This window comes from Physeter macrocephalus, chromosome 12, assembly GCF_002837175.3.
Source record: "Physeter macrocephalus isolate SW-GA chromosome 12, ASM283717v5, whole genome shotgun sequence".
Taxonomy (NCBI): Eukaryota; Metazoa; Chordata; class Mammalia; order Artiodactyla; family Physeteridae; genus Physeter; species Physeter macrocephalus.
The window spans coordinates 18,854,394-18,865,620 of NC_041225.1; the positions used below are offsets into that span (position 1 = coordinate 18,854,394).

Genomic DNA, 11,227 nt, shown 5'->3' on the forward strand with positions numbered 1-11,227 from the left:
ACAAACGACATGCTGATTATCAAGATAAAGAGCCCCGAGGGGTTTGCTCTGAAGTCTGTCCTCAGGCCCAAACCAGGTCCCCTCCAACCCAGAGCGCCCAGCCCCTGATGCCAAGTCCCAAGGGATAGCCAGGCATCCTGAGTGCCCAGTAGAGAGCCAGTGCCACCCAGGGCACACGTCCTGCCCACTACCCCAGAGCTCATCATCCTGTTGGGGAGGCCAGGCACAGCCCACACAAAACCGTCTACAAGCCACGCATGGTCCAGAGGCAATGTGACAGGGACTGCACGTGACTGTCAAGCTGCTAAATGTGGCTGAACCCTTTTAAAAATGACATGGTGGAAACGTCAATGCATGTTACTAAGTGAAGGAGCTAATCTGCAAAGACTCCACACTCGAGGACTCCAACTCTATGACGTTCTGGAAAAGACAAAACTATGGCGACAGTAAAAACATCAGTGGCTGCCAGGGGTTGAGGTGGTGGGGGAATGAAGAGGTGGACACTGAGGATTTTTAGGGCTGTGAAACTATTCGATATGATACCATAATGGCAGATGTGTGTCATATATTTGGCCAAACCCAGAGAATGTACAACCCCAAGAGGGAACCCTAAAGTAGACTATGGTCTTTGGGGGACGATGTGTCAATGTAGCTTCATCAGTTGCAGCAAATGGACCAGTCTTGTTGGTGGGGTGTTTGTAATCGGGGAGGCTGTGCATATATAGCGACAGAGAGCATATGGAAAATCTCTGTCCCTTCCACTCAATTTTGCTGGGAACTTAAAACTGCTCTAAAAATAGAGTTGTTTTTTTTTTTTTTAAATGACATACTACACTGCACGCCTACAGAAGAGATCAAAGTGGAGATGCTCAGTTTGAGGAGGGGGGATCTGCTCTGAGCCACTGAGGAAGCCGAGGATCCCAGGAACTTGGATAGGAAATCGCGGCTGCAGGGGCTGCTCTACTAGACAAGGGACCACCCCGTGCCCCAGAGCCTGAAGAAGTCTGAGAAGCTGTGGCCCCCCAGAGGCCTTGATCCTTAGACACACCACAGGCCAGGTGCTCCTCCACAGCCAGCTTCCTCAAAGCTGATCCAGGGCCGGGAAAGCTGACCCACCCCTCCCAAATTCACCCCAGATGGATTCGCTCCAGAAAGTCAGCTCACCGGGACAGAACAAGGGCCACAGCTGCAGGGTCCATTGAACTTGCTGGTCCAGGACCCCTGGGGCCCGGGGTCAAGGTGCCTGGAGCAGCAAATCACCCACCAGGAGGCCACCGGCCAATGCGTGGTCAGGACAGGATGCTGGTGGCTTGTGACCCCTCAGCAGGTTCCCCTCAGAGGGATTCACCTCCCCTAGGGTAGGTACCAATATCCACAGGTGTCAGTATCACCACAGATTCAGCTTCCCCAAACAACCCTTAGAAACAGAGGCACACCACCCAAACATCCTTTCCCTAGACGCTGTGATGGCCACACAACCACTCCACTTGTCACTGCCTAACTGCAAACGACCTGTCTTGGTTTCAGCCCACCCATTTACAAGTCATCTTTTGCTGATTTCGTCTCAGTTTGGGGGGTTTCCTGATAACACCTGAGGTAATTCTTCAAAGTTCACCTAAAGCACGTGGTAGCTACCCTTACCTACGGGTCTCTTCCTTTTCCTGACTTTTCCCTCCTTCCTCTGTCTCCTTGGATTTTTGGGAGGACCTGAAATCCTCAAGGCACTTCTACAAAGGCTTCATTCCTAGGCCAGTCACTATCCTCAAGTACACTCTCTCCCAATCTCTCCCACAGTCTGACTGCAGGTGTAGCAGTAAGATGCAGAGGTGCCTTTGTGCTAGTCCAAGGTAAAAAGCATACTGTTCAAACGCATGGCAGAGAAGAAAGGAACCTTTTAACTTTCTGAGTGACTGTCTATGCATTATAAATAATTTTTTGGCCTAGATTTGAAGAGTGACATGCAACCTCCTTAGTCAAAAAAAGCTCTGTTCCTGTCCTAGTTTGCCCATTATAAATTATTGGTGAGCAGATAACACCCAGCTCATTATGACTCTGTTCTCTTCTTCAGTGGGTATAATTGACAATGAACCCAGCCTGGCAGAGACAATGATGAAGGCTTATATCATTAGTGACAGGAACACAGTCTTGTTTCTGTCAGCCTCCGCCTGGGACACATGATGGTGCCCACTGGAAACTGGTCAGTGTCAGCTGAATCCACAGCTCTGAGCCAAGAAGGAAAAAAAAAAGCCTTAGATGACCTTATTTCTGATAAGGAGGTCTGCTCGGCAGGCCCCGAGACCACCATGCCTAAGGCACTGGGAAAACAGGTTGAAAGACACTTAAACAATCAGCCTTTGGGTTTGTTTTTTCCTTTAAGGCATTATTTATGTTCAGTGAAACTCATCCATTTTATGTGTGTAGTTGGATGAATCTTGGTAACTGTGGAACCACCACCAAAATTGAGCTGTAAAATAGCTCCTCCATCCTAAAAGGTTTTCTCCTGCATCTTTGCTGTTGATCTCCCCTGTACCACAGCCCCGGGAAACCACTGGTCTGCTGTCACTGTAGTTTTGTCTTTTCGAGGATTTCATATAAATGGAATCAGATAGCACAGAGTCTTTGACTTTTATTTAGCATAAAGTTTCGGCAATTCATCCATGCTGTTGCGTATATTAATACTTCATTCCTTTTGACTGCTGACTAGTATTCAATTGGGTTGTTTCTACTTTGGAGGTATTAAGAATAATGCTGCTCTTATTATACAACACGGGGAATATAGCCAATATTGTGGAATAATTGTAAATGGAAAGTAACCTTTAAAATTTATATAAAAAATTAAAAAAAAAAAGAATAACGCTGCTCTGAGTATTCATTTCCTTGTCTTTGTGTAGACACAGGAGTAAATACAAAGGTATGAAATTGCTGGGTCATATCATAAAAGTATGTTTAATATTGTAGGATAGTACTGTATACAAAATGGCTGTCCTGTTTCTGCATTTCCACCTGCAACGTATGAGAGCTCCTGTTGCTCCACATCCTTGCAAACACTTGGCATTGTCAGTCTTTCTTCACTTTAGCCACTGTAGCGTTATCTCATTGTGGTTTTAATTGGCATTTTTCTCATGATGAGTGATGTCAGCATCTTTTCACATGCTTAACCCTCTTTCGTTTATCTTCTTTTGTGAAGTGTCTGTTCAAATCTTCTGCCCATTTTTCAATTGTGTTGTTTGTCTTCTTTTTATTGAGTTTAAGAGAGAGAAAAAAAGAGAGAGGAGGTCTAGGAGGAAGGGAAGGGGTGTGTGTGTGTGTTTTAAACATACATTGATACAAGCCTCAGCCTTTGATTTTGAACGCAGGGCTCAAAGAGCCCCAGGTTATCTTTTCTGATGTCTCCCACGGGACATTGGTGACAGAGATAACACTTGCTGGGCACTTACTATGTAATAGCACTATTTTAAGTGCCCTACATGTATTCATTCCTTTAATCCTCACAATGACCCTTGAAGGTAGGTACTGTTATCATTCCCATTTCACAGGTGAAGCTGAGGCACCGAGAGGCTGTATAACCCCTGACGTCACAGGACTAGGAAGTGGTGGAGAAGGCCAACTCAGGTGCCCATGCTATGAAGCACTGCACTCTCCCAACTCCACCTACAACTCCCTCATTCTCTCTGCATCTGTAACCCCTAGAAGCCCCGGTTCTGTTCTCCATCCTTGTGTTCTCTTTTTGAGAATGTCATATAAACAGAATCAGACAGCATGTAAACTTCTGAGCTGGCTTTTACCCAGCACGATGCCTTTGAGGTTCGTCCAAGTTGCTGCACCTACCAACACCTTCCCCTTCTCATTGCTGAGTAGTTTTCTATTGCATGGATGTAACACAGCTGGCTTATCCATTCACCTGCTGAAGGAGATTTGGGTTGTTTCCCATTTTTGTTCATAAGTGGAGATACTGTAAACATTTGTGTACAAGTTTTTGTGTGAACATAAGTTATCAGCTCTCTGAAGTAAGTAACCTGGGAATAGGATGGCTGGATCATGTGGAAAGTGTATGTTTAACTTTCTAAGAAACCGCCAGACTGTTTTCCAGGGTGGCAGTACCATTTTATCTCTTGCTAGCAATGTAGGAGTGATCCAGATGTTCCACATCCTCAAGGGGAGTTAGTATTGTCAGTACTTTTTATTTTAGCTCATCTAAGAGATGTGCAGTGCTATCTCACTGGGCTTTCATTTGCATTTTTCTAATCGTTAATGATGTTGAACATCTTTTCATGTACTTTTATGCCATCTGTATATCTTCTTTGGTGAAGCATCCGTTCATGCCCTTCGGCATTTTAAAATGGGGCTGTTTGTTTCCTTACTGTTGAGGTTTGGGAGTTCGTTATATATTCTGATACAATCCTTTGTCAGACATGTGATTTGTCAGTATTTTTCCAGCTTGCCTTTTCACTCTCTTAATAAGTGTCTTTCACAGAGTTAAAGTTTTAAATTTTGATGAAGCCCAAGTTAACCATTTTCTGCTTTTTATGGATCGTGCTTTGGTGTCAGATCTAAGAACCCTTGGCCTAACCTCAGGCCACGAAGATTTTCTCCTGTTTTCTTCTAAGAGTTTTACACATTTTACCTTTAGACTTATGATCCATTTTGAGTTATTTTATAACATGTAAGGGTTAGGTGAAAGTTTGTTTGTATATGGTTGTCCAGTTGTTCCAACTCCACTTTTTTGAACTGACATTTCTACACTGAATTACCTTTGCACCTTTGTAAAAAATCAGGGGCTTCCCTGGTGGTGCAGTGGTTGAGAATCTGCCTGCTAATGCAGGGGACACGGGTTCGAGCCCTGGTCTGGGAAGATCCCACATGTCGCGGAGCAACTAGGCCCGTGAGCCACAACTACTGAGCCTGCGCGTCTGAAGCCTGTGCTCCGTAACAAGAGAGGCTGCGATAGTGAGAGGCTCGCGCACCGCGATGAAGAGTGGCCCCCGCTTGCCACAACTAGAGAAAGCCCTCACACAGAAACGAAGACCCAACACAGCCAAAAACAGATAAATTAATTAATTAAAAAAAAATTTTTTTTAAATCAATTGGTCAACTTCATGTGGAGCTTTCCCTCCACCAGTACCATACTGTGCAATTACTGTAGTTTTATAGTAAGTCTTAAAATTAATAATGTGATTCCTCCAACTTTATTCTTCTTTTTCAAAATTATTTTGACCATTCTAGTGCTTATGCCTTTCCATTAAATTAAAAATATATATTTTATATTGGAGTATGGTTGATTTTCAACGTTGTGTTAGTTTCAGGTGTACAGCAAAGTGATTCAGTTATACATATACATACATCTGTTCTCTTTCAGATTCTTTTCCCATATAGAATATTGCAGAGTAATGAGTAGGGTTCCCTATGCTATAAAAAATTTTTTTTTAATCAATTGGTCAACTTTATGTGGAGCTTTCCCTCCACCAGTACCATACTGTGCAATTACTGTAGTTTTATAGTAAGTCTTAAAATTAATAATGTGATTCCTCCAACTTTATTCTTCTTTTTCAAAATTATTTTGACCATTCTAGTGCTTATGCCTTTCCATTAAATTAAAAAAATATATTTTATATTGGAGTATGGTTGATTTTCAACGTTGTGTTAGTTTCAGGTGTACAGCAAAGTGATTCAGTTATACATATACATACATCTGTTCTCTTTCAGATTCTTTTCCCATATAGAATATTGCAGAGTAATGAGTAGGGTTCCCTATGCTATAAAATAGGTCCATGTTGATTATCTATTTTATATATAGGAGTGTGTATATGTTAATCCCAAACTCCTAATTTATCCCTCCCCTCCACCTTTCCCCTTTGGTAACCATAAATTTGTTTTCTAAGTCTGTGAGTCTGTTTCTATTTTGTAAATAAGTTCATTTGTATCACATTTTTTTCCCCAGTTTCCACATGTAAGTGATATTATATTGTCTTTCCCTGTCTGGCTTACTTCACTTAGTATGATCAGCTCTAGGTCCATCCAGGTCGCTGCAAATGGCATTATTTCATTCTTTTTTAATTTGACCATTCTGGTGCCTATGCCTTTCCATTACATTTTACAAGTAACTTGTTTTTATCTACAAAGAGTTCTGCTGGGATTTTGATTGGAATTCTTTTAAATCTATGGACCAATTTGGGGAAAATTGATATCTTTACTCTGTTGAGTCTTCCAATACATAAATACAATGTTTTTCCATTTACTGAGGTCTTCACTGATTTCTGTTATGAGCATTTTGCAGTTTTTACATACATATTTCATACATGTTTTATTAGATTTATACCTAAGTATTTCATTTTTGGGGATTGATTATAAATTATGTTTTTAATATCAGTTTCTAATAGTTTTCATAGCTAACCTATAGAAAGATGATTGATTTGTGTGTTTTAACTTTGTACCCTGTGACCTTGCTAAATTCACTTATTAGTTATAGGAGATTTTTTTCTTTTTCTGGTAAGTCTCTCCAGATGTTCTATATGCACAATCATGTCATCTGTGAATAAGGAAAGTGGTGTTTCTTTTTTTTCCAATCAATATACCTTTGATTTCTTTTACTGTCTCATTACTCTGGCTAGAACTAGCAGCATGATGTTGAATAAAAGTCATGAGAGCAGATACTTTTACCTTGTTTACCATTTTAGGAGGAAAACATTCCGTCTTTTGCCATTAAGTATATTAGCCATAGGTTTTATGTAAATGCCCTTATGGTTTTTATGTAAATGTATAAATAGGAGGAAATTCCCTCCTACTCCTAGTTTGCTGAGAGTTTATATCATGAATAGAAGTTGAATTTTGTCAAATTCCTTTTCTGCATCAGTTAATATAATCATGTGGTTTGGTTTTTCTTCCATAGCTTTCAAATTTGGTGGGTTACACTGATACACTGATTGGTTTTCAAATATTGAGTAGCCTTATTTTCCCTGGATAAAACTCTGCTTGGTCATGATGTATTTGATAGGCAGATAGATAGATAAAGACAGACAGATGGATATGATTTGCTAATGTTTGGTTGAGGATTTCTGCATCTATGTTCATGAAGAATATTGGTCCATAGTTTTCTTTTCTTGTACTGTCTTTTTCTGGGTAATGCTGGTCTCACAAAATAAGTTGGGAAGTATTTCCTGGAGGAGACTGTAAAATTGGTGATAATTCTTCTTTTAATGAATGACAGAATTCATCAGTGGAACCATCTGGGTATGGAGATTTCTTTTTCACAAGATTTTAAACTACAAATTCAACTTCCTTATTAGTTATTGGATTCTAGGCTTTCTATTTCTTCTTGTATGAGTTTTGGTAGTTTATAGTTTTTGAGTAATTGGTTTCTCCCATCTAAGTTGTTGAACTTAGGTTCAACAGAACTTAGGTTCTGTTCAACTTAGGTTCAACAGAACTTAGGTTCAATAGGTTCCGTTGTTCAAAGAATTCCCTTATGGTCCTTCTAATGTCTGAAGGGTGGTGCAGTGACATCTCCTTTATAAAATTCCTGCTATTGGTAATTTATGTCTTCTTTATTTCGTCATTCTTGCAATAGGCTTACCAACTTTCCTGATTTTTAAAAAATCACCTTTTGGTTTCACTGATTTTTCTCTATTATTTTTGTTTTCACTCTTATTGATTTCTGCTCTTATATCTATAATTTCCATTCTTCTTCTTGTTTTGAGCTTACTTTGCTCTTTCGTTTCTAGTTTCTTACAGTGGAAGCTTAAGTTCTTGATTTAAGACCTTTTCCCTTTTCTATTATGAACATTTAATGCTATAGCTTTCCCTCTAAGCGCTGCTTTAGAGGAAACCCACAGATTTTGCTATGTTATAATTTTACTCTTGTTCAGTTCATAATACTTTCTAATATTCCTTGAGACTTCCTCCTTGACCCTTGGATTTCTTAAAAATGTATTGTGAAAAAAGTGCTATCTTTTTCTCTCCCCCCCTATATTTCTGTTTCTAATTTAATTTCAGTTCATTAGACTTTTTTACATTTGTTTTGTGAAGGAGGATTTGATTTATCTTATTGAACGTTCAACGTGTACTTGAAAATAATGTGTATTCTGCTACTGTTGGGTGGAGTTTTCTACAAATGTCAAGCATATCTTTTTGGTTGATAGTATTTTTTTATTTTTATTTTTTTTTATTTTTGCGGTACGCAGGCCTCTCACCGTTGTGGCCTCTCCCGTTGCGGAGCACAGGCTCCGGACGCGCAGGCTCAGCAGCCATGGCTCACAGGCCTAGCTGCTCCACGACATGTGGGATCTTCCCGAACCGGGGCATGAACCCGTGTCCCCTGCATCGGCAGGCAGACTCTCAACCACTGCGCCACCAGGGAAGCCTGGTTGATAGTATTTTTTAATTCTTCTATATCCTTACTGAATTTCTATCCACTAGTTCTATCACTGAGAAAGGCATATTAAATTCTTGTCACAGTTCTTTAGGTTGTGCTTTATGTATTTCGAAGCCCTGTTGTTAGGTGTATACACAAATAGAATTGTTATGTGTTCTTAGTATACTGACTCTTTATCATTATGTAATATCACTCTTTATTCCTGGCAGTTTTCTTTGCTATGAAGTACACTTTATTTTATAGTATTTTATAGCCACTCTGGCTTTCTTTTAATTAACTTATGTGGTATATCATTTTCCATAGTTTTACTTTTAACCTATCTATATCATCATATATAAAGTGAATGTCATGTCATTTAAAAATATCCATTCTGAAGATCTGTCTTTTAGTTGGCATGTTTAGGCCATTGCATTTAATGTAATTATTTATATGTTTGGATTTAGGTATACCATCTTACCATCTGTTTTCTGTTTTTTCACTTTTTGTTTGCTCATTTGTTTTTTGTTGTTCCTGTTTCTCCTTTCTTGCCTTCTTTTGGGTTTATTCCATTTTAATTTATCTAACCCATGCAGCTACAGTCAATTAATCTTCGACAAAGGAGGCAAGAATATACAATGGGAAAAATCATTCTCTTCAGCCAGTAGTGCTGGGAAAGTTGGACCGCCGCTTGTAAATCAATGAAGTTAGAACAAACCCTCACACCATACACAAAAATAAACTCAAAATGGCTTAAAGACTTAAACATAAGACATGACACCATAAAACTCCTAGAAGAGATCATAGGCAAAACATTCTCTGACATAAATCATACTAATGTTTTCTTAGGTCAGTCTCCCAAGGCAATAGAAATAAAAACAAAAACAAATGGAACCTAATCAAACTTATAAGTTTCTGCACAGCAAAGGAAACCATAAACAAGATGAAAAGACAACCTACAGAATAGGAGAAAATATTTGCAAATGATGCAACTGACAAGGGCTTAATTTCCAAAATATACAAACAGCTCATACAACTCAACAACAAAAAAACAAACCCAATCAAAAAATAGGCAGAAGACCTAAATAGACATTTCTCCAAAGAAGAAATACAGGTGGCCAATAGGCACACGAAGAGATGCTCAACATCACTAATTATTAGAGAAATGCAAATCAAAGCTACAAGGGACCACCTCATACCAGTCAGAATGGCCATCATCAAAAAGTCTACAAATAACAAATACTGGAGAAGGTGTGGAGCAAAGGGAACCCTCCTACACTGTTGGTGGGAATATAAGTTGGTGTAGCCACTATGGAAAACAGTATGGAGGTTCCTCAGAAAACTAAAAACAGAATTACCATATGATCCAGCAATCCCACTCGTGGGCATATATCCAGACAAAACTATAATTCAAAATGATACATGCACCCCTATGTTCATAGCAGCACTATTCACAATAGCCAAGACATGGAAACAACCTAAATGTCCATTGACAGATGAATGGTTAAAGAAGATATGGTACATATATACAATGGAATACTACTCAGCCATAAAAAAGAATGAAATAATGCCATTTGCAGCAACATGGATGCAATTAGAGATTATCATATTAAGTGAAGTAAGTCAGACAAAGACAAATACCATATGATACCACTTATATGGGAAATCTAAAATATGACACAAATGAACCCATCTCTGAAACAGAAACAAACTCCTAGACACAGAGAACAGAGTGTTGGTTGCCAAGGGGGAAGGTGTTGGGGGAGGGATGGTTGGAGTTAGCAGATGTAAGCTTTTATATATATGATGGATAAACAAGGTCCTACTATGTAGCACAGGCAACTATATACAATATCCTATGATAAACCATAATGGAAAAGAATATTAAAAAAAGGAATGTATATATAACTGAGTCACTTTGCTGTATAGCAGTAATTAACACATCGTAAGCCAACTATACCTCAATAAAAAAAATAAATATTCACTGTGTTTTTATTTACTATATTTCTTTGTGTAGTTTTTAGTAATTAAGGATTATAATAGAAAAACATCTTTTCAGGGCCTACTTAGAATATTTTGCCATTTCAAGTGGAATGTGGAAACTTTACTCCTAATAGTTCGCTTTACCCTCCCCATCTTTATGTTGCAGTTAAGTTACATATGCTGAATCAGATCTACATATGCTGAATCAGATCTACATACACTGAATCAGATCAGATTACTTTTTTCCCCAAATGTCAGACTATCTATTAATATTATATTTAGGCAGATATTTACCATTTCTGTTACTCTTCCTATTTCATATCCCAAGTTTCCATCTGGTATCACTGCTTTTCTGTTTAAAAAAAAAATCCTTTAGCAATTCTTTCAGAGCAGGTCTCTTGATAAGAAGCTTTCTTAGGTTTCCTGCATTTGAGAATATCTTCATTTACCTTCATTTCTGAAGGATATTGTCACTGGATATAGAATTCTGGGCTAATGGTTCTTTTCTTTTGACATTTAAAAAATATCCTGCCACTACTAGAAGGCTCCCATGGTTTCTGGTGAGAAATCCATGGTGCGACGGAGGAGCTTCGAGATGGCGGAAGAGTAAGACATGGAGATCACCTTCCTCCCCACAAATACATCAGAAATACATCTACGTGTGGAACAACTCCTACAGAACACCTATTGAACTCTGGCAGAAGACCTCAGACCTCCCAAAAGGCAAGAAACTGCCCACGTACCTGGGGAGGGCAAAAGAAAAAAGAATAAACAGAGACAAAGAATAGGGACGGGACCTGCACCAGTGGGAGGGAGCTGTGAAGGAGGAAAAGTTTCCACACACTAGAAGCCCCTTCGCGGGCGGAGACTGCGGGTGGCGGAGGGGGAAGCTTCGGAGCC

At 39.4% G+C, this 11,227-nt stretch overlaps 1 protein-coding gene across 1 annotated transcript in view; it reads right to left on the minus strand.

Moving 5' to 3' along the window:
* NPAS2 (neuronal PAS domain protein 2) overlaps positions 1 to 11,227 on the minus strand; it is a 169,364-nt gene that overhangs the window by 50,788 nt on the left and 107,349 nt on the right. The window lies entirely within an intron of this gene.